Source organism: Epinephelus lanceolatus, chromosome 2 (genome assembly GCF_041903045.1).
Source record: "Epinephelus lanceolatus isolate andai-2023 chromosome 2, ASM4190304v1, whole genome shotgun sequence".
NCBI classification, from domain to species: domain Eukaryota; kingdom Metazoa; phylum Chordata; class Actinopteri; order Perciformes; family Serranidae; genus Epinephelus; species Epinephelus lanceolatus.
In genome coordinates, this window is record NC_135735.1 from 13,352,402 (window position 1) to 13,377,470 (window position 25,069).

Genomic DNA, 25,069 nt, shown 5'->3' on the forward strand with positions numbered 1-25,069 from the left:
TCCTAATAATCGGGTGATTATACACTAAAGTATTCAATTTAATTTCTGCCAGTATATCCCCGTAAATCTTACACACTGGACCTTTAAGGATACTGTTATGCGTGGGTTTTTATTATTTTAACTTTTATTTGACAAAAACACAAAACCAAACAAAACAAAAAACCCTCATTAACTCGTGACACAGCCGCAAACTTAGACAAAAACTATTTATGTGTGTATTGTGTAGATTTCATTTAGCCCTGTGAGGCAAATTGTGATTTGTGATATTGGGCTTTATAAATAAAACTGAATTGAATTGAATTGAATTTAAATACAAAAGCAAATCCTAAATTTACTGGGGGCCTCGAGTGTGGCGGTTACCATGGTGACGCAGCACGTAGCAATCCCTTCGAACCCCCTTCCTTATGACGCAGATGGTTTAGTCCGCACCTGCACTGATTATGGTCGGAACCATCGTCAGTTACCGTCGATTTATTACTTTAAACTTTTATATAAAGTCAAAGGTTAAATTGTTAGATTATTAACAGAGCGCGTCAGAAGGAGAAAAGGTACAAGAAAATTAAAATATAAGGCAGCAACGAACGACAGTCGTCCGTCAGACAGAAGGTGAGCCGTTAACGGTTTGCTGCCTGACAGGCAACGTTAACCGTAACGTTAGCTAACGACGAATTTATCAATGATGTAACTGTTACCATTAATTAGCTAGTTAGGTAAACTTATTGCAGTTCTAGTACAGTAACTTTTTACATTTTGCGCATATTCTCGGAGATAAAATGCTAAATAGCAGTCTTAACTAGCTAGCTGTTTGGATAGTATTGAGATTTGTACGTTGACGTCACTTTATGAGGTGAAGTAGGAGAAGCTGGGGCCACCATGACGTTTCATAAAATCCATATGAGATTATTATCTGTTACTTCCAGGCCAAGTGAGCAGTGTTTTGAAACACGTGACCCTCAGAAACAACCACAGACTGAAGCACCAGCTCTCCGCCCACCGTCTAATGATGTTACTGAAGACAGCTGACAAGGTGAGTTACAGTGTGCTCTGGAAAACTGGGTTATTGTCACACAGCTTCATATTTTTCTACAGTCACCTGCAGATTCTATAACACTGGTACCAGAACAAGCTATCTTTATGTTATAATGGAGCTAAATATCTATATATCTATCTATATGCACACACACACTCTCACCAGCCACTTTATTAGGTACACCTGTTCAACTGCTTGTTAAAGCAAATAGCTCATCAGTAAATCACGTGGCAGCAACTCAGTGCATTTAGACATGTAGACATGGTCAAGACAACCTGCTGAAGTTCAAACTGAGTATCAGAATGGGGAAGAAAGGTGATTTAAATGACTTTGAACGTGGCACGGTTGTTGGTGCTAGACGGGCCGGTCTGTCAGAAACTGTTGATCTACTGAGATTTTCACACACAACCATCTCTAGGGTTTACAGAGGATGGTCCCAAAAGAGGAAACATCCAGTGAGCAGCAGTTCTCTGGATGAAAATGCCTTGTTGGTGCCAGAGGTCAGAGGAGAATGGCCAGACTGGTTCAAGATGATAGAGAGTAAGGATAGACCGATACATCGGCCGGCCGATATATCGGGCCGATGTTTGAGTTTTTTACTTGTATTGGCATCGGCCGATACGCGCGTGGGTTCGCGGATTTATTTTTCCCTGGCACTTTTTTCATTTGAAAATATGTGGTTAAGTTGAACAAAGCTGTTGAATCCTACTGTGTACAGTAGTTGTTGTTTTATTTATGCTTCAGCTTAAATATTTGTTTATTTTATAAAGACATTACTGGAAGATTTAAGAGCACTGAACTCTTTTTTTATTTGAATGTGTAATAATAATAATAATAATATTCTACCTGTTCTACCTCAACTTTCCATCTTGTTTTAGTATTTTTTACTGTTCAATAAATGTTTCTTATTTTAAACTTGAGACCTGTAATGTTTGTTATCATTGTGTCATTTTTTTTATGTAAATTGAGGGAGCAAAAGCAGTATTGGTCCCAAATATCGGCTCAAGAAAATCGGCAGTCCATAATCGGTCATCGGCTAAGGGTGATGGAAAAAAATCGGTATCGGCATCGGCCCTAAAAAATCCATATCGGTCTATCCCTAATAGAGAGGCAACAGTGACTCAAATAACCACTGGTTCCAACCAAGGTCTGCAGAAGACCATCTCTGAACCAACAACACATCCAGCCTTGAAGCAGATGGGCTACAGCAGCAGAAGACCACACCAGGTGCCACCCCTGTCAGCTAACAACAGGAAACTGAGGCTACAATTCACACAGACTCACCAAAACTGGACAATAGAAGATTGGAAAAACGTTGCCTGGTCTAATGAGTCTGGATTTCTGCTGCCACATTCAGATGGTAGGGTCAGACTTTGGTGTGAACAACATGAAAGCATGGATCCATCCTGCCTTGTATCAAGGGTTCAGGCTGCTGGTGGTGGTGTAATGGTGTGGGGGATATTTTCTTGGCACACTTTGGGCCCCTTAGTACCAACTGAGCATGGTTTAAACACCACAGCCTACCTGAGTATTGTTGCTGACCGTGTCCATCCCTTTATGACCACAGTGTACCCATCTTCTGATGGCTACTTCCAGCAGGATAACGCACCATGTCACAAAGCTCAAATCATCTCAAACTGGTTTCTTGAACATGACAGTGCGTTCACTGCACTCCAATGGCCTCCACAGTCACCAGGAATCTCTGAGGAATGTTTCCAGCACCTTGTTGAATCTATGTTCTGAAGCCAAAAGGGGTCCAACCTGGTACTAGCAAGGTGTACCTAATAAAGTGGCTGATGAGTGTATATTCTTGGATTCAAAAATAGTTATCAGTTTATCACACTGTATCACTAGTAAACTGACCACAGTTTAGGAAGATTCAAAGTTTAAAACTGAAAGTTTTTTCATTGTGTTTTAGATACAACAATAATTTCATATTGTTGTGTAATATTATAGTGTTTGGTAAATTTTTACTACCTTTTTAGGGACTGTCCATGAACCAGGAACACAAATGTCTCTGGTGTCTTGTTGGAGTCCTGTGTCGCATTCATATTTTGCTGGTCATGCTTGGTGTGCATACTGTACTGTATGGCCGTGTTTAGACCAACAATGTCACCTCAAAAATACATGTCTGGCTTGTTAATTTTAATGAGGACACTGCGTTGGCTCAGTGAGGGTGCTGACACAGAGGACAAAAAATTGAACCTGGCTGAACTTTTGCTGCATTGATAACTTTTGTCAGGGCTTCTATGGTCATGGGAGTTGTTGATGTAAAATACCTCTTAAATGCTTTAACATGTCCTGTTTATTCACTGTATGTAATCACAATACAATAATTAACATTTAGAGAACAGTGCATCATACAGTTCTGCTCCTGTACCTTAAATATCCCATGGAGGTAAATGTGAACCCTTTATGACGACTAATCAAGTACGTGCAAGAGCACACGCATTTGGCAGAATTCTGTTTACTTTGCAATCATAGCAACACAGGATATAACAGTTGCTGCTCTGATAACTTTGCCTTTGTAAACCTTGCCTGATAGTATCACATTTCATCTTCCTACTGGTACCTTTAGCAGCATGCCCACACCAGTGCCGCCCCTTGTGTTGTTTAATGCAGGGCTATATTTGATCTGAATGCTCGCCTAGGGAGTGAAAGATTTCCCTTTGAATCCTGGCTTGTCAGTCATTCTGTATTGTGCTTTAGCTTTGTCTCACATACAATGTTGAGGTTAAATTAGGTAGCTGTGGCTGATAGCTACTCTGTTGTTTTGTACTGATAAGGGACATTCAGACCAGGGCTTTTTTCTTTTATCTTTGGCTTTATACAGTAATGTATGTAGATATGATCACCTTTAGATGTGGCCAGTGTGTTAGATATTGCTGTCAGTTGCCATAGCGTGTGTATTTTTAACCAAGGCCCTTTATTGCACCATAATGAGAAATTAGTGTCAAGATTAACTATATTGATTTAACCCTTTAGTCTTTGTAAATTACACCCTCTGACACCATTGTCCTAAAATGCCTTAGAAAATGTATGACATCCCTCTTCCACATCAGCCCCCCTTCTTTCCACCTACCTCCTGTGTCTCCTCCCGAGTCAACAAACAGTGTTTGTACAGCCGTTGTGTGTGTGTGTGTGTGTGTGTGTGTGTGTGTGTGTACAAGAGTGTTCAGAGTAAACAATGGTGGTTTGAAGCTGCACTGGGTTCCCTTGTTTCCCATTTAATTTTCAGGTCGCACCTCAGTGGTCCATACCTATTGCCTTAGACCTTTCCTTGTTGTGGGAAAGTCAACACAGTTTCATCACATTTGTGGTGGTAAAACAAATGTGTAGCAACTGTAAATAGTGTTGCACGTAGCAGAGATGGAGGTAAACCAATGGGATGCATTTATTGTGGATGGAAGACAGGCTTGTGAGGAATTTTTAAGGAAGGACAACAAAATGCAACCCTGTCTCCTAAAAATATGTTTATAGACGACTATATGGGATTGCTACATATATTTTGCTGGATTACATTTACTGGAAATAAGTGCTGCTTTCTTGTATCACACAGAAATAGTAGGAAGGTAGTGAAGGAGATGGTGGACATAAGCCCTGTTTCCATCGAGCAGTACAGTTCAGTACGCTTTTTTTCCGTTTTCATTGTGAAAAGTTGTGGATGGTACCAATGGAAGCTTTCGCACCGTCCCCATTTTTGGTCACCCCTCTGTTGGGATACCTAGCACCTAGATCTGGAGCTGTGCATACTGCAGTTTGTTGATTAGTCAATAGCAGACAGTCACTCTGCTCAGGGCTGAGTTGTGGCTGGTTTTGAGGCTCATGTAACCACTGTTCATACCATGGAGAGTTTTACATACATTAGTAGACTGTACCTATAACACAAAATGATGATTTTTGCCTCTCACAGCAGTTGCAGTCTGAGAAAAAATAACTTAATTCACTGGGCTGACTGCCGGCAACTTTTAAGGTGGAATGTTTACTTGTAATGTTACTCAATGTATGAGTTGATTACGTGAATCTATCAGCACATCTTAAATTTCACTTTGACAACTTTGACCATTACTTTAGTTTTTATTGTCTCTCGTGGATGCTTTAGTCACCATGAAAATAGAGCAAATGATTAAAATATAAATGTAATTTTAGGACACAGGTTGCAGGATAAGAAGTCACAGTCTGCAGTAGTTGTTAGTGTAGGTTTTCTGTACAGACCTAAATAACTGACCTTTGTCACCTTTGTGTTTTGTTGAAAAGCTGAGCATTTTAACATGTAGATAAAGAGAAAATCAAATCCAGCCTAGTGTCAGGTAGTTCTAGGTTATTTCAACTCTTCATACATTTTCCGACTGTTTAAAATCAAAGCAGCAGTACACGAGAATTAAGTCTCCTGTGTCACAGCAGAACTTTTTCCAAAACAGTCTCATTGCAGCTACTTCATGTCGGCCACATACCTATTTTTGCGTGTATGTGGTTGTGACAGCAGCTGAGATAATTCTGCATATGTAGCCTGTGAAAATCCCCTGAAATCTTTCAGCCACAGTTTGAAAGTTAAAGGCAGGGCTTGTGTGCTCACTAAAGCTATAACATCCTCCACAGGTGATGGCCACTGTTGAGCCTGTTTACCCGCTTTGCCTGTTGATCTTGCTAAAAGCCTCTCACACCCCCTTAATACACACACGCACACGCACACGAAACATGAGTGTGTGTATCCAATTTAAACACACACATTAATAACAACTGTAATGCCATTCTTTGTCAAGTGCTTCTGCAGGCTCAACATTGACCTTAGTGTTTAATCTTCCTGCACAAACGACCGTCACTTGATATGCAAACAAATCTTTTGTCACTGTCAGCCAACTCCCACGATCTTTAGAGACGGGGAACACGAGGACAAAGCTGAGACTCTTCTGTGTCCTCAAATAATTAAAATATTAGACTCTAAAGCCAATGTACGTTATTGTCAGTGGCCTTATGGCTTTATATGTCAACTAGAAACAGGGCTGGTCTGAATTTTTATGAGATTCAAGTTCATTTTAGAATAATTGACATGGTTTTCATCAAACATTGTGTTGTTCTTTTGTATTTTTAGGCTTTGCTATCTTTTTAAATTAGTTTTGAGGTTGAGGTTAGCCTGAAGGTGATGTTCGAGGCTTTGCTGTAAGAGAGGTGTATCCCACTTTCTATCTGAAGACAAGGAGGGAACATGTACATAAGAGATGAGCAAATAAGAAAGACAAAGGAGAGGTTGTGAGGCAAAGACAAGCAGTGTTGCCCTGTTTGCTTAAGTATGAGGTCAGCACATTTTGGTTCATTGTGGAGAGAGATGAGTTGAGTTGAGTCTCTCTCTTAAAATACCTGCAGATTCTAGCTATATATAAAGCTCTCTCAGCATACATATTCCACTTAGATTCCCTGTTACTGCCCTTTAAAGTTACACAAAGCTGAAACTAGATGCAAATGAATGAATTCATGCTTCCCTATATCACTTCGTAATTGGTTTAACAATTGATTCTCTTAAACATGAACTGATGTCTGCACATGCATGCACCCATCCTCACCCTCCTCTGTGTTATCAGCTGCCGCCATAAGATGTCACTGTGGTCCGTTCATTCTTGCGTTTCCCCTCTCATCCTTTCCCCCCCTTCAAACTGTTGACTCCCTCTCCAATAGGAAACAGATGGGAGACCTTTGCTGCGGGCTACTGCCAAATGGAGCAAATTCTCATTACAACGTCTGCAAGCTCTGTTTATTCTCTCCAAGCTTCACCTCCACCCCTTGCACCACTCTGCCATCTGATGTGTTCAACACTTGTTTCCGATGCAGACGTGTCTTTTTAATATGCCTTGTTTTGCTGATTAGAAGATATTTATCATCTTTAGCACAAAATTGGAAGCAGACATCAGACTTATTATTTTCCTGCAGGGCTTCTAACAATAATCTCTTACCTTACCACAAAAACAATGCTGTTGCTGTGCTGTGAAAGCATGTATCTCTAAAACACCAGCTTTTAATGAGCAAAGAAAACAACTGTAGCTTGTGACAGTGCATTTCTCAGATGATCCACTGGGCTGTAAACTGTTTGTTTAGCTTAGACTGTGGTTCTCGACCTGGGGGTCTGGCCCGCTACAAGGGGTATCAAAATGAATATAGTGGTTTGCAAGATGATTGCTTATGTAGGGAATGAGAACAGGCCAAAATGATTCAAATGATACAATCTGAGAAAGAACTGCTAACATAAACATGCAACAAGGGCTTGCAAGGGAAGATGTTGCATTATAATAATCATTTTATATAATCACGACCAAAAAAAGTTGCAAATTATTTAATTAATGTAAGAAAAAAATCAATTAGCTAATGGGGAAGTTCATGGTTTTCGCTACATACACTGTAAAATATTTGACTGTACATTAACAGTAAATTGCTGGCTACCAGTTGCATTACTTTCACAGTAAATTACTGTCATTTTTACAGTAAATGGTTGTGAAATGACAGCTGTATACTGTGATCTCACAGTAGTTAGGCCTGCATATTACTGTGATTTAGCAGTATGCTTTGTAAAATTACTATATTTAACTGTAACACATAGTTAAAGCCTATTACATTACTGTGATATAACAGTACGTTCCTGTAAATTACAAAATTTAACTGTAACTTCACAGTTTATGTATATCTCATTCCTGTTAATTAGCAGTATGCTCCCGTAGTCAAAAAACTTTTCTGTTAAATGTCACCGTACCTGAATCCAAAGTATCGCCATATAATAGACGTGGAGTGTTTTTTCGCTGCCAACTCAGCCTATTCATGGTCGTGCTCATGCTCTTCTCCAGCGTCTGTGTTGGTCACTGCTGCACGCCGGGTGGTCACCTGACCATACGTGCTGCACACACCAGGTTAGCTTGTGGGTGTAATGTCAACAAACTCCACACACTACAGGAGAGGCAGTCACGTTCACAGGCACACACGTTAACATTTATTTACATTAAATCGCAAATTGCAGCCTTTTATGCGGTTTTGTAATCGCATAGCCTGACATCGCGATTGCGAATGCGATTTCGATTTGATTAATCATGCAGCACTAATAATTACTATATTTGCCTGCATGATTCTTACAGTAAAATTCTGAATTTGGTTAAATATCATAGTAAAAGCCTGTAAGGTGATAATAATGTGATTTATTGTGAAATATTACAGTTGTATATTGTAAATTTGTCGATATAATTTGCAGTGTAGATGTATGACTCTTAGGGGCGAGACACATGCCATGATTTTTACTGCCTGGAAAACACAAGGTCAGGCTCTGGGTGCTACTGTTTTACCTACTCTGTGCCAACTTTTAAGGCACGCCAGTAAAATTTGCACATATGATAAACTTGTATTTTTTGTTGTCTGTACTTTGGCTTCCTTTCTACTGAAAATTGTTAACTTGTTTGGTGGACCTACGCCTGAGAGATTGTCTTTATTTGTTGTGTGCTTAAAATAATAGCACAAACAACAGCATGTTGTTTAGTCACCTTTAATTAACCTTACACCAGACACTTAATTTGAATTTCTCACAGGTAGTCAGGCTCTGGGTGCTACTGTTGTGCCTCTGTACCACCTTTTAAGAGAGCGTAGGCAGATTGCCCCTGACGTTGCTTAGTGACCATAACCAGCACCGTATTATAGCCTACTTACCAGAAATCCTGAGTTTGCAGCAGATCTCCTAGTCCCCCTTAAAGTGCAACAGACTTTGAAGCCAAGTTTTTTTAGTGGCCAAACAGTGGCATTACAACCATCAAGTGATGCCCTGGGGCCCAAAAAGACTTGAGACATCTGTATATCTGTGGATATATTTTTGAGTGTCATGATCCCCACAAAATGACATGTTTCACAGTCAGAATTTGATCCATTCTGTCAGACAACATTTGGGGAGTCAATTATTTTAGCCGTGTTCCAGTTAGCAGAGTAAAACTGGAAGTAGCTAGCTCTGAAGGCCCAAGTCTCCAGTGCGCCTGCCTTGTGGGTCACAGAATGTGGAAACAGCGGGGATCATCCTGATAATTTTATACACTGCAGTTTAACTTTTGTACCTTCATGCACCACTGAGCATCTTTCATAGGAATGAATGGGGCCCCGTTGTATCCAGTTCTCTTTATACATCCATGTGATCTATGTGTTGTTTTTTAGGTATGTATTGGGCCTAAAATGTTGTCAGTGGGACAGATGTAAAGCTCTGGGTAGCCCTTCAGTAAAATGATCAAATTCTCCTCAATATTTATTATAAACTGATATTTATGGAAGAAAGGGAAGATATCTGGCAGCTGTGATTGGTTGTTCCACATCACATGACATGCAGTGTGCATTGCCGTGTTAAACTGTTGTCATGCCCTGAAAAATAGGCGTCTTGGAATGCTTGTGCACCACGGTGGCATCACTCTCTTTTGAGCACATCTTCCACATGTCTGCATTGACAACAATGGATTTAAGGGTGCAAAAATCACTGCATGTATACGGGCCCAAAGACTGGGATGGGAGCACATTAGGATAACTGCTGACAGAAACAGAATACGGAAGTAGTAAACCATTTGCTCAACAGATTATTTTATCTTGGTGAATGTTGTATGGAGGTCTCCTGTACTGAGCCATACTTCTATAATGGCAGGTTGCTGGTCATACAGTATATGTCCACTTCAGACAGTTTAAATCAGGGTTTTCCATCTTAAGTCAGACACATTCAGATATAGCGAGACAGACAATCTTTGCTCTGTAACACCCTCCACTCACCTTAGTCCTTATTCATGCCGTCTACACCCACAAACTTCTTCACTCCCTATTACTCTCTATCACAGACAAATCCCCAGCTCTGTTCGAGTCCCCAGTCTGGGAAGCTAGCACTTCGAATGGAATATAAATGACATCATTATGTAATATTCAATCTGTTGCTGCAGCAATATCCTATTCCACAGATAGCCCCTTTCACCACCCACCCCATATGCTCCGGACTCGCTGGTCTCCTGTTCTTTTTCATGGAGAATATTAAAGAGTTATTAAATTAATCTGTGCTCGCTGGTGCATGTTATTGCAGTGCAGAGATTTGTGGGGCGAATGAAGCCGTTAGGCCGCACCTTAAGCTGATTTATTAAGGGTGCCAGGGAATCACCAAATAGACCTGATAACCTGTTTTATTTTGCATAAGTGAACACTTTCCCTCAAATCCGCTTATGTCGTCTGCCCCCCTCCCTCCATTTTTTTATACAAGTTTAGCTGTTTCTTGTATTTTCCTGTGGCCTAAGGCCATGCAGCGTTATCATCAGTCTCTTTGTTAATACTATTACCAGAGCTAATAATTTACAAAGGAGTGAATGGCACAAGTAATGCTTGTGGAAAATATTTCACATGATGTAATATGACTCATATGATAGACTTGTATTGTATCTTGTCTGTGCTTTAGCTTCCTTGTCATTGAAAATTGTTCACTTGTTTGGTGGACCTACGGCTGAGGGATTGGCTTTATTTATTGTGTGCTTTTATTAAAATGAGTCTGTATCGGCAGGGAATAAATATGAGGTATCTTCTTTTTCTGTCACAGTACATTCCCTCACTGAGGTCTCAATGTGCATATCAGCAGGATGTTTTCAGTAGCGAGATAGAAGTGTACTCTAGCTATAACAAAATATAGAATAATAGCACAGACGACAGAATGTTGTTTAGTCACCTTTAATGAACCTTACACCAGACAGTTAATTTGAATTTCACGCAGGCGGTTTTGCATTACCAATCTTTATTTCCTTCTCTCACTTGCGGCTCACTGAGTGAAAGAGTACACAAACACTTACAGTGTAAAATAGTCAAAGTGTTAGACAGCTGCAGGATGCAGGATGGAGCTGCCCAACAAGTGCATGTGTGATGTGCACAGCCAGGCATCTGTGTGTTCTCTCGCCCTGACAGAATCTGCAGATTTAACACCCATTGATTCCACCCCAGATTCCTAACCTCATTTATCAGAGTGTATGCCAGCAGTGTAAACATTTAATCCAGCGTGAGATTTTTGGGCTCCTTTGGGTCAACAGTTGAGCTGTTGCTTTTTTTTCCAAGCCTGGAGACAAAGTCTGCTTTCAATTATTTCTGCAAAATTGCTTTATAGGGTCCATGCATGATTAAATATTCATTATGTTAAACTAAGCACTTTCTTTGTATATAAATCCATATTAGATTTGGCTGGCAGGCTGCCTGAAGCCACATGAGAAGGATTTCTGGAGCAAAAAAGCCTTGGACCTCCTTAGCAGCTCCTTTCTCCTGGGTTTGTTTGTTTTTGTTCTGATGTAAATGACGATTTGTTGATATTTTCCTACCTTTTTTGTCCTCCTGGCCCAGCGCACACAGGCCTTTTCAGTTGGGGGGGGGGGGGGGGGGGGGGGGGGGGGAATGTTGGAATTTAAAGTGGGCATGGGAAAAATAAACAAGCGTGTCAGTTGGTCTGGCGGCAGGGGAGTAGCACCAATCAGCCCCAAAAAACTGGACTGCATCTGAAGAAAAGCCATTTGTGTACGTATCTGTGTCTCAAGCATGAGTCTGTGTGTGTGTTCACAGCGAGGGCGTGTGTGTGTTTGCGTGTGTACACTGTACGTGTTTGGAAAACGGAGGGCAGGGGGTGAGGGAAGCCATTCCATTTCAAATATGACCGGTTTCCCTGAAAATATTTACCTAATATTTTTCTCTTTCCAAGCAAAATTGACCTCTTTGATTGCAAAGATTGCTCCAAAGACCTCATGGAAAATAAATTCAAGAGTATTTGAAATTCCTGAGTGGATTTGCCAGGGCTGCCTAGCGTGAGCCCATGTTTATTTGTTTTTCAACTGCAGGAGGGATCAGGGTTGTGTTGACTCAGAAGGTATTTGGTTTGTCTTCTGTTACAGACATCATGAAGGGGCTCTTACTGCAGATGGTCAGAAATAGGATAAACCTGAAGCAGCTGTGTAGTCTTGTTTCCTCAGAAAGAAAGAAAAAACCATACTTGTCTGTCTGCCAAGTAATATGTTTCAAAATTTGCTACTGTGGTATTGTGTCTTATATGGCTTTTTTATCATTATTTTCACTAAACCAGTGTCCAATAAGTGCAGCCACTTTAGTAGCCGTCTTGCCTTTGGCAGTGCAACCTGTCCTGCTTGGCCCTGAGCTGCTGGAGTGCGGCTGAGGAATGCATATCATTCTTGAATGAATTGGACAGGCACTGACCGCAGAAAAGAGAGCCTGGTGTTCTGTAGAATAACATCTGAAGAAAAGGAAAATTTAATAGCAGCAGCTTCAGTCCTAACCTCCATGCTCTGTCCACATAAGATGGACGCATGCCAGGCTTTGAGAGGCAGTGGTATAGAAAGGTGTCGGACTACCATGCAAATATTGTGGGTGGCCTAATGCACAGAGACCCATAGATGGTGTGCGTGTGTGTGTGTAGTGCTTGTAACTTAACACTCACACTCTTACACTGAACAAAAAAAGGTATAGGAACTAGCATGACAGAACTAGTTCCCCTCCCAGTTAAATACACACAAACACACACACAGTTCATATTACTGAGGTAATGACCTCTCTCACACACACAGGCTATGTTTGACTCTTTGTCACATGAGTACTAGAAACACAACTTGTAAATATGAGACATGAAGTGAGTCAGACTCATCACACTCACCACATGATTTCATCCTAGCATTATTTACCTACCAAGAATTGCTGGGCAGTGCTGTAAATGTGTCACACCCTGTTATTACAGTGCAGCCATTCTTCTTTAACACACACTGGGCCAATTCAGTGTCATTTTATTTTGTTGCAAGGACAGTTTACTTGTTTAAAGTTGGTGTTGTGAAGGTCTTAATATTTTGTAAAGTTAAGGTGTACTCATGTGAATAATCTTACACTGATTTTAGGTGATACAACACTGAGATAAACCATCTATAGATAACATCAGGCAAAGAAAGTATTGCCAGAGTAGCAATGCAGCAAATAATTAAGTGATGCTTTGGAAATCACAGCTGGTTGTTATTTTGCACTCTGTTTCAGCACTTTTTGTTTACATATTGCTGGCTAGCTCCTACTGCTGTGTTAACGCAGTGCAAAACGAACAGCGCAAGTCTGTGGACATTTAGAGTTTGGTTTTTGACTGATAAAGCTCTGCCTACAACGTTATATTATCTTTGACATAATTTTACATATTTTTGGAAATATTCTCCTGTTTGTTTTGTGCCATATATGTAGTGTGCCGTGTGAACATTCTGTAAATCATACCAGAAAAAAGTGCTGTCCTTAGACTAAAATAGAACTTGATTTTCACGTCCTACCCAATCACAGTGTCTATCTCAATGTGGCAGCAGTAGAGAAACCTTTGTAAGAGTGTCTGTGTCCTTGCCTAACAGGACCGTCATCCTGACACCTCCATGTCCCCAGATTGTGGTCTTCACTTAAGTGTTTTTGCTTGTTTCCCTTTTTAAAAATGCGATGTACTCACTATAGGCAAGTGTTAGGACAGGTGTTTTTCGTAAACATTAAGTCTTATCATATGTATTTAGGGTGGTTGCTCACCTTGCAGTGTTCAATTTTAACCTTTCCTTTTACTTGCCAGATCGGACAGGTGGATCACAAATCTGCCCCAGAACAATTTTTGTTATCTATTAGCAGTTATCAATTAACAATAAAAACTAAAGTTAATTGACATTTTTAGTAAATGAATCAGAACAAGGGCACAGTGTCACAAAAAAAAACCAGCTCTTTTTATGGCACTCCAGGGATCTGTCTTGCTCTCAGACTTGCGGCATTACATAGTTGGAGTTTTGCCTACATCCTCTAATGCCAATCAACTAAACTCTTGTTTCCAGGATAATTGAAATGCTCGCTTGCGCTTCAGCTCATAGAATTTGTCTTTGCCCACCGCCATTTTCACGCTAGTACCTGTTGCGAGCAGCGCATGTGCAACTCTCAACATAGATGAGAAGGAAGTGAGATGGCTCACACCCTGCCTCTTTCCATCATCAGCTCTAGAAAAAACTACATTTTAAATTTATTTACTTATTTATTTATTTATTTATTTAGTTATTTAACTAGCTCAATGTGGCATTTTACCTGCCCTAGGCAATCTGGCGGTTCTCAATATAAAGCTCTGCCTTGCAAAATGATGACTTATGATAACTAAAATAGTTATTTCTTAAGTGTCGACCCATGTCAGATTTGTCGATACGCACTGTGCTTCTCCTTCTCACCTTTACATTGACTTTGCTGTCCTTCACTCTTGATGTCCAATAAATCATTGTGATCCCAGTCCAACATGAAACCGTACTCACAGGATATGACTGACACCCGGACTGAAGAGGGCAAATGGAGAACAATGAAGGAACAAGGGCTTCTCCATTATGAGAATTAATCTAATCGCAGCTCAGAGCTGAAAGCAGGCTTTGTTAATGGGGCCTGTACAGTCAGTTATCTTAATTGTTCCATTTACAGAACCTGCCGCATGTTTCAGGAGCAGGCGCTGGAACTTGAGGGATGAGCTCAGTCACTCTCCGTAATTGTAATTGTCCATTGATTCACGTATGAACGTCAGGGTGGCCATAAGGAGAATGAGGGTAATCGCAGGTCGTTTACGGTGGAGGGGTTACTGTGATGATGAGAAGCGGATTGAGGTTCAGTTTAATGGTTCTGAACCAATGAGACGATATTCTGTCTGGTTAAACAACATTCTGTTCAAATTTGACCAATCTCATTAGGCCTCAAACATTTTGTGTTGTCTTCACATTGCTGCCCTAAAGCTAAACTGTCAAAAATATCATGAGGTGTACACTATTATTTTCCTGTGACTGGTGTCGAACCAGAGGAATTACATCCATAAATCACAGAGTGGAAGATAGATTATTTTCACCTGCTGCTGTGCTCTGATGCGCTGTCACTGTGCACATCAAAGCCCAATCTCCAGTAACACCCATGCCCCTGATAGCAAAAAGCCTCAGCGCAGAGGCTCGCTACGGTTGATGGAGCTTTCAGACAATCCCTGAGTGGGGTGGTCTGCAGTCCCTTCTTGTACCCACAAACACTGCACTGTGAAATATTCAGAGAGACACTGTCACACTACCACCCCAGTGAGACACCCAGTCCCCAGTCTGTCAACATACCTGGGATAGACTGAAGAAAGAGACCTTGAGGGAGGGGATGGAATCTCTTGTGTTTCCTCTTTCTCTCATATGTTTTCTCTTTCTCCTCTGCAAATATTTGGTAGTTGCTATGGCTCTGTTTCAATTTGGAATTGCTGGAGAGTGACTAACATGGAGGCCCTGTGGAGAAGGTCAAGCACTGGCAGCCATTAAACTCACTTGTCTGAGATATCAAGTGCTCTGCTTTTTGACCATGTAGTGTTTGATGAGCTGTACCATAATATAATCACTTGTTCTCTGCACCACGGTGGCCTTTTTGAAGTGCTTCACAATGTTAGAGGTGTTATAAAACTCCAAGATGTATAAAAGCCTGTCAAAGAGAGATGGATAGAGCACTGTTTGGTCGAAAGAGAAGATGTTGATAAAAGGGATGGAGAGGATGAGTGGGGAGATAGAAATCTAATTTTAGACAAGCTGTGATACAAAAAAGTAAAAGCACTGGGGCTCTTGCATTATCTATAAGTCTTGTTGGTACATACTTTGATAATTTGGCTTATTTGCTTATTGTTTTTTGTGTGTGTTTATTCTTTGAATCCATCTAATTGACGTTCACTAACCTTGTCCCCCTGGTTACTGTTGCTTTGCTTGGCATTTTTGTTCATTTTGTAAACTGTAAGTGCAACTTGACTGGTTCACAGAGGCAAACAACTGCAAAGCGATAATTCTATTTTAATTAAGGCTTTTCCGTCCGTTGGTATGTTTGTACATCCCATTCTTGTGAAAGCAATATCTTAAGGGATAACGTCGGTATTTTTCAACCTGGGCCCTATTTCCCCATGTGTATGTGTGCGTATGATTCATAGGTACAACTCATTCTAAAATTGGTTCAGTATTGAGGGAGGCAGATGCAACTGGGAGCCGCGAAACAAGCTAAAACGGTAATGGGGGCAAACGCGTCCCGTATAAGTTTATGCATTAAAAGTGCTTTTTTTTTTGCCACTGACCGGTTCAGATCGCCAGTGCTATCTCTGTAAATAGCATACTAAGCGTTTCCCTTACCTCTGGGCTGTGTGACGTCATCTCGCGAGATGATAGTCACTGCAGTCTGTGAGTCAGGTCCACACCTTGCTCCTCCACAGTTCCACCCTCTCATCCAAATATGGTCACTTCTGGCTCCAAAAAACCAAGATGGCGATGACTGAAATGCCAGACTTGAGGCCTCAAAATGGCAGTCCACAAACCAATGGTTGACGTCACGGTGCCTATGTCTATTATTTATACAGTCTATGGGCTACACATATTTGTGGATAGGCATGGATGTAAACTGTAACTTGGTGGCAACTGTAAGGTTGGCAGAGGCATTCAACTGCAAGTCGGTAATTTTAGTTCAGTCATTTTGAAATAATCCTCAATCCTCCCCCCGGAAGAAAATTTTGAACATTGTAAATTGAAATTGAAATGAATTTGTATACAAAATGTACAGAAAGGTAAAATCATCAAGTTTTGAAAAAGTATTGCAATTTCATTTTGTCTTTAATGTTATTATCTTATATTATCTTTGTAATATGATTATCTTATATAATGTTATTACTATCCTAAAACATTCTCCAGGTCCTCTGTAACTCTGCAGGACTTATTTCAAGTTAGTCACTTGTCACAAGTTTGGCACACCGTGCGCGCTGGCGCAGCTACTCGTCTGTCCCACTTCCGTCCCTCCTACCGGCGCAAGTCGGAAAGAGGGAGGAGAGAAGCCGTGGAGTGGGTTTTACACACATCACACCAATCAAATGAGCCCCTTTCCTTGCCCTTAAATGCGCCGCACGAAGGCGTAATGAGAGTTTACTCAATTCGCCATTGCAGAAGAGAGCAGCAGCGTCAGACGGCCAAACTTCTCCCAGGAGGAAACTGATGTTTTGGTCCGGGAGGTCTGCTCGCAGTGTCCGAATATACGGAACTGCGAGCAGACCTCCACGGGCTGATGGTGCAAAGGTAGCCTGGGAGGAGGTCACCACAATTGTAAATCAATGATGCGTTTCTCTCGTGCACGCGCGTTCTCTCTCTTTCTCTCTCGCAGTCTCACTCTGTTTCTTTTCTTTTGACTTTTCTAAGATGACAGATGCTGAATATATACTCCCTATCTGATGCTGTGGCTGTTTGTGGTTGTCTGAGAGGGATGTGAACTCATTAGTTTGCAGCTGTGTTAATCAAATCAGGTTGGGTTTCCATTACGCGTGCCAAACGGTGCCAATCCCCTTTGATCTGACATCAGATGTGACGGGACAGTCAATATAGAGATACATTTATGTGCTGATTGCAGATGGTTGCATTGAACAGTGTTTTTTTGGGTATTTATTGCATCGTTAATGTGCCTGATATTCTGGAAACCTGCCTGTGAGGTTTTGGTGACGTGTGTGCACTGTCCGCCGGTCAGCCAAACTTCGGCTTATACTGGCTGCGCTCCCCCTGCGCTGACAGTAGACCTGGTTTCAGCTGGCGAGCTTTTAGCGCACCTTCGGCGAAGCCTTTTGGCACGAAACTGTCACTGCGCCAAGCTGGATCTGTCGACACCTCCCCCTGCTGCGCCACCAAACCCATCTCAGCGCACCTCGGTCTGCCAAACTACCAAACTGAGCGTGCCTCGGGTTGCGCTGTTCGAAACTAGCTCTGTGTGGGGTTCGCCACCCTGCGCTGCGCCGGGAAACTAGAGCCCTTTGACTTATTTCCACCCAGCCGACAGTGGGACTTATATTCATTGTGCCGACAGTGGCTTGGAAAACCGCCCATAACCGTGTCACACGGGGAAGAGGGAAGAGGGAAGGCGGCTGGAGTTCCTCCACATTTGCGGTTAGATTATCATATATTTTTATTGACAAAAATATAGGCTGCTTTGGCTGATTTTTTTTTTGAGGGCACATGCGCCCCTAAATATTTTTTACAGTTCGCACACACGTATTTTTAGTCGAGTGAAACACTCGCACTGTTGAGCGCTGGATCTGACAGCCTGAGCACATCGGCACAAAACGCTACGGCGTTCGAGATATTATTTATATCATGAGAAGTCAGTACTTTCGGCAGCCTAAATCTTTTATTTAGAAACTATGGCGGGTCAAATTAAACTATGGCTGGCCGTCATAGTTTCGTTAATTAATGGGAAACACTGGCTAACTACCTAATGATGCTAATATTAGCTCCAGTCCTTTCAGTGTTTCAGCTGACTCATTTGAAAATGAGAACCCTGTAAAAGGTTCTTAAGTATGCACATAATGGCGATGTACATGATTTTCTGCTAAAGGACTGAGACTAAAGCTGCATGGTTCTGGCAAAAGTCAGTGATTACAATGAGGACTAACAGATGAATTGATAAATGTAATACCATCTTGGATAATAATGCTCCGGTTGTAAACTTCCCTGAATCCAATAAAGACTGCGACAGAGCTGCTAATCTTGCCCTAAACTCTGATTGCATCCATGATAGGACGCAGTGTATGTGCAAGTGTTTAACAGGGTTCTTATAGATTAACATGGCATCCTGCAGACTAACCTAGTCAGTTAATGATGTGTGCCTTGGAAGTTTGCTTTGCCAAGTGAACAATCGCTTAGGAACCGATTAGACTCTAAATGGTCAATTTCAGTGACAAACTATACACAATTTAAACAGTGACTGGACCTTGTGTGGTAAACATTATTTTGATTAAAAGTTTATGATGTAGTGTTGTAAGACCAAAAGTTTAGTCTGCTCTGCATGCATTAGTTGTTACAACCAAGGAGGATGTTCATTTTCAGTGACCCTTCGAACTCATCAGCAAGCTTAAGCACACAACACGCTTTGGCTGGTATTCAGTTCAATCCAATAATCATATTACCTCAGAGCAGAACTGAAGACATTTTTATAAATAAGCAATCGCATAGTGGCAAATTTAATTCAGTGCTTCATAATTAACCTTGGGAGGAAAACTCATTTAAGTCTATTAAATCATCAAATGAGCTCAGGTAAAGCTAAACTTGATTATGCCACGAAAAAAAAATTCCTGTTACAGTCTTTGAGGTGAGGAAATACCGTCATTTATGGGAACCAAAGCAGCTCTCTATTTGAGCCGTTAAATTGTGGCTCACACATCAATGCAATTAAACTAGTCAGAGGAATACTGACTTTCTGGTTGAATTCACAATGTTAATTAGCCGGTTGGGATTTTTTGAAATAAGTTATTGCTCTGCTTTTATCTTGTGCTCTGGGTGAGTGATTCTCATAAAGACTAGAGCCTTTCTCTGTGCCTTCCTATCATAGACAACGTGTGGGGTGAACTTGCAAAATAATTGCAAGGAAGTGTGTAACTAATGATTTCCACAAAGCTGCAGTGCATAATGTGTTGCTGTTTAAAATGCAAATTTCTCCTTGTTTATTCAGGGAGCATATTCAAATTCCAACTTACAAACCTTGTACTATTCCCCAACTTAGATTCAGTTCAAGTTGCAAACATTTACCAGTTTCCTCTTTGCCCTGGTGTTATAGATGTCTTTAATGAGCTTTTCATATCCTCCACATATATGCCTTGATTGATTGCTGTGGTAATTTAATATTTTCTGCGTGGTTTGTATGGATGTGGATTATCTTATTTGAAGCTTTCACATACATGCCCACATTAACTCTGAATCAACCTACTGTTTGCTGTGTTAAATATGGCTACATGTGGTGGCTATGTGCACAGTTAAAGCTTTCTTCATACACCACACTTTGTTTATGAAGAAAGGAGCTTTCTAATAATATCTACATTTTAAACACAAGTAAAATGCTCATAGGTGTGAAAAAAGCAGGCAGGTTTCCTTCATAAACAGCTGAGGTCACGGTGGTTGCCCCAGCATTGCCCATGACCTTTGGAGCTGCCACCAGTGGCCAGCTGTAATCTATCAACATCTAAACTTTCCCCTGTGCTCGGTCAAACACATGTGGGAGAGCGGCCACTGACATTAAAACTCAATTAGCAAGGCCACTTTCTAAATAATACATTAGCAAAGTGCATTAGCTGCACATCGTCTGGTGCCCAGAGCACAGTTCTTGCACTACATCTCAATATGTCAGGGCTGCAACTGTCTGGGAGCTAATGTGTTGGAATGGGGGGACATTGGGATGCAGATGAGCTCCAGCAATTACAGCATCCTTGTTTAACACAGAGGAGGTAGTTGGCCTGGATATTCAGTGTTTTGCTTTTCTGTTAGAGGACTTGATTCCTGATGTGATCTCATCTGCTGCATGTCTCATATTAATAGGAGAAAGCACACATTACAGCCATAAAGGATAAATGTATTTCTTGAGTGGTTAATCTTGTATAAACACCATCTCATGGTGCAGTGTCTCCTTGCAATTAAACATTTTAGCCACGCTCCATATAGGGATGCTGATGTCAGTTGGTTCACCACTTTGGTCCCATCTCAGATATCTCAACAAATATGAACGGATTGCCATGAAATTTGGAACGGATATCCATGGTGCCCAGAGGATAAGTCCTCTTAAACATTCCCCTGACCTTTCCTTTAAGCGGCACCAACAGGTGAAACTCTTCACTTTTCCAGGGATCTCATTCAATGTATATGAGATGTATTGGCACAAAATGTTGCGCAGACATACCATGTTTCTGGATGATGTATCCTATTGATTTCGATTATCCCCAGACTCTTCCTCTAGCACCATCCAGAAACATGGTATGTTGCGCAGACATACTATGTTTCTGGATGATGTATCCTAATGACTTCGATTATCCCCAGACTCTTCCTCTAGCACCACCATGAGGTTGACATCTTTGTTTTGAGGGAAATATCTCAACAACTATAAGATGGATTGTCATGAAAGTCGGTACAGACGCGTATGCCTACCTCAGGATAATTTCTAATAAAATTTGTGATTTGGTCAACACTTTGGTTCATGACCAAATTCCATGGGTGTATAATGATAACTGGGTATAGTGTTAGAGGCGGGCACTAGGGATGGACAATATTGGATTTTTTGCCAATATCCAATATGCTGATATGTAACAACTCCTTCAACCGATAACCTATACCGATGTCGATATATCCACTCTTTTCCCCACCTAATTTTAGTGATCATCAAGTCCCCTCTATAGTAGAATTAACATCATATTTTGCATGCATACTCTTATTGAGATGGCCCATTAGCAGATGGAGTCATGAATTACAATGCTCTTCAATGTATGTAATATTCATTCATTGTGCAAAATAAGAAAAAGCATGTTGAACAATTCTGATTTTATTTTAAAGCTGATATCGGCCAATACCTATGACATGTCAATATTATTGGGCAGTTCATTCTTATGAATCTTGTTCCGTGGCACATGAAGCCAAAAAAGCTTGATTTCTGTGGTAGAAATTACCCAGATATTCCATATCCTGGGGACCATAGAGCAGGCACACCAGAGATTTCCACCAGCCAAGTGACAAGTGACTAACTTCCTGTTTAGCCTTCCGCTAACTTGAATGGGGATGAAAATAACAGAATGGATATAATCCTGAGAGTGAAATGAGTCATTTCCCCAGGGCTGTGATGCTCAAAAAATGTATCTGCAGATTAACAGACGTCTCTTTCATAATATAAGTCTATGGGAAAAAGATTTTTGGACTCCATTGTATCATATGATGGACCTGTAATTATAATTTCACATTTGGCCACTTCAAAGCCCAGTGCTGCTCCTGGGGGCTGCCAAATACCTGCAAATCTAAAGACATTCCCATCAGCCTCAGCTGTACTTTGTTTTTAATGCTGATTAGCAAATGTTAGCATGCTGCTAAGATGCTAAACTATGACAGTGATCATGGTTAAAATTGTAACTTCTAAACATCAGCATGTTATCATACTGACTTGAGCCTTCAGCTCAGCTCAGTGCACTGCTGTGCTTTAGTACAGCCTCACAGAGCAGCTAGCGTGACTGTAGACTCTTAAAGAGTGGATTATAGGAGGTTATTCTTGGACTGTCTAATACGGCACAATAGCCTCTTTTAGTTCAGTCTTTTAATTTTCATTCAGTGACATAAATATATTAAATAGTTTTTGAGTTCCTTTTTAGTATTTTCTACTGCCAGTGAGACCACAGCTGAACCTAAGAGCAAAACAGTGGGAAGGAAAACGGAAACAATATTTTCCGTCCTTGAATTTATGCATAACCCTGCAGTAGCCATAATCCCCACATTACTGAATGTGCCGTGGTTTATACACCACCATATTGGTAACATTATGAAATAGAAGCTGCTCTCAGAAAATGCATCCGCTTGTGGCACAGACATAATGCCATATCCATAACTTTTGAATTTGACTGTACCAAATCCCATTCAGGAATGCTACCACTGAGCAGGGCTACACCATCTGCCACAGCACAAACATAATACAAACAAATACTATAAATAGATTACACAGGGCCCTTATCCTTTATCCACACAAAAAGATGCTCTCTGTATTTATTCAGAGGAGAGAAATGTGCTAATCTGGCTTTGTTTCACTTAGAGGCCTCATTTGTCATCCCATTGCTCTGTCTTTGGGTAATGACTCCCTGGCTCAAAAGCACACCAACTGTTAAAATAGCTCATTGTGATGCACTGAGTCACCTGGGTTTTTACCCTTCTCTAACCATATTAATGCATAAATAGATAACATGCAAGTAAAATTAATTGTCCTTTAGGAATCCCAAATAAAGGCCTTTACTCAGACCCCCTGGCTTCTGCCTTGGCGGAAAACAGTTGCAATCATGAGCTGTAAAAGATAAATACATTTGCAAGTGATTGCCGTTAAGCCGGTTCCTCGTCAACACCAACCAGGACATGAAGGTCTCTGCCAAGAACAATGAAAGCTCTGGGTTTTTGCATCCATGAAAAATATTGGAAGGCATTGTTGAGGGATAAACACTCTCAGCCAAAGTGGGTTGGATGTTTTCCTTGTGTTCCTGGCAGAGCCTTCAGTTTCTGCAGCTGTCAGTGGTGTGGTTTTACTAAGGCGCTGTGAATCCCAGGCTGACTTTTTACTGGCTGTGGTTGTTGTTGTGATGACAGTGTTGAGACTGATCTCCATCCACCCTCACTCATTAAGATCTAGTATGCGTGGTTTCCTATCGCTCTCGCTCTCTCTTTATCATCCTTGTTTTAACTCCGGGTCTCCTTTTACTTTCAGATTGTGAACGTTTGACTATGCTGTTGTGGTGTCCACACACCACTACAAAATAATTTAGGAGTCATGTCCTGATTTTTACATCTACTGACATTATTAATGCAAATTAGCCATCTGCACCACTGCGCACAGCAGTAGCTTCTACCGTTTCCACTTTATGTTACTCAGCACACTCAGCCATCTTCTTAGGACCCTGAAGTATATAAAATATCACCATTCTACTGTCTTGTCTTGTCTTCTGTGATTTTACAACAGGATTGAGACAAATATTCAAGAAAAGGTGTTGAGTGGAAACAAGCGACAAAGTAATATCATCTATAGTGTTTCTAGTTTTTCCTGATATTGAGAAAATGGCTAAAGGCTTGTGCTTAATGTTCCATGGCCCAAAAGTAGCTTACAGAAATGGATGCCAGGCTGGCAGCCAGCCACCAGCTTTTGGTTGCAAAGTTCAGTGTTTGTTGTATTTTAATCATTTTTAATTGCAGCGATAATGGCGCTTTGTAATTATACCACGTTTGATTTAATGACAAGGTATACTTGGAATGGTTAAACATGCAAGACACATGCAGCGACACACAAACATTGAAAGGCAACTTAACAACAACACATATCAGCTAATTCAGAAAAAATTAAAAGTGTAAGATGATAAAAGGGCCTGGTGTTTGTTAGTCAAAGGTGAGAGATGCTATTTAAATTGAGATGCATTATTTTGAGATTATATTAAACAGTGTTGCTGTCCTTGTTTTGAGATTTCGATGTGTCATTGTGAATGTGTGTTGGGCATTGGCTGTCTCAGTTTGGCAGAATTATCTTGAATCCTTTTATTGCCCGAGACATTTCAAGTTATTTCAGAAAGACGTATATGTAGCTAACAAGCTACATGCCAATGATAATGAATACCATCAGTAATTAATGTGCTGCTGCATCGTGACCATCGATCAAATAATTTCATGCTCACAAGGTTGTCTGACAGCAACATTGCAGGTAATGACACCCGTGCAATGAAATAGACAGACACTGAAGAGTTGGAAGCAACATCAAGTTGTTCTGTTTACGGGTAATGCTGCACATGTCTCTGATGATTTATGCTTGCAACACATCGTTTTAGTAAGGCTTTTTTATCCCTGTCATCTGTGACCAGCATTTTTAGATTCAGCCTCTCAGGAGAGTGATTAAGAGCAGCTCAGTTTTTTAGATGAGGAAAAACATCATTAATGGTGTGAATCATTGTCTGTAAGTGAAAGGAAGGTTTTTGTTTTCGTTTGCTTATTTTGGACATAGTTTGTCAAGACAAAGCTTTGCCAAAAGTTGAAGTTAATGTGGGTAGGACTTGGCAAAGGTCTAAGAGTTGAATGAAATGCAAATATAGTGCACATGGTCAGACCTTTGAATTTAGACACCATTGCAACACACTGAATTAAGCAGACCACCCTCATTAAACCACATTGACATTTCAGCTATTTCTTATCTTCAAGAGGCATAGCTGTGGCCACTGAAAACAGCTCAACCTAATGTACTCTGTGTTTGCATTTCGGAGTGTTTGATGTGGCTTGTGTCAGTGAAAAAGGCTAATAAAATGTGCCAGCATCTGTGTAATCATAAAATAAGTCACTTATTTATCATTTCACTAAGGAAAATCATGTTCCCCGTTGTTGTTTAGCAAATAAAAGCTGAGCTGATATGTGCAAGGTCAGAATACTGGGAGGGCTTTGGCTATCTAACATTTGGAAGAAATGAGTCAAGTGTTGGTGTGGCGTA

The 25,069-nt window shown here is 40.8% G+C and overlaps 1 long non-coding RNA gene across 1 annotated transcript in view; it reads left to right on the forward strand.

The window, feature by feature from the left end:
* Positions 1–441: 441 nt before the first annotated feature.
* Positions 442–25,069, forward strand: part of LOC117259933 (uncharacterized) — a 183,451-nt gene continuing 158,823 nt past the window's right edge. Inside the window, exons 1-2 of the long non-coding RNA XR_004501885.2 lie at positions 442–606; positions 921–1,027. This is a non-coding gene — a long non-coding RNA (uncharacterized LOC117259933). The remainder of the gene's footprint in view (positions 607–920; positions 1,028–25,069) is intronic.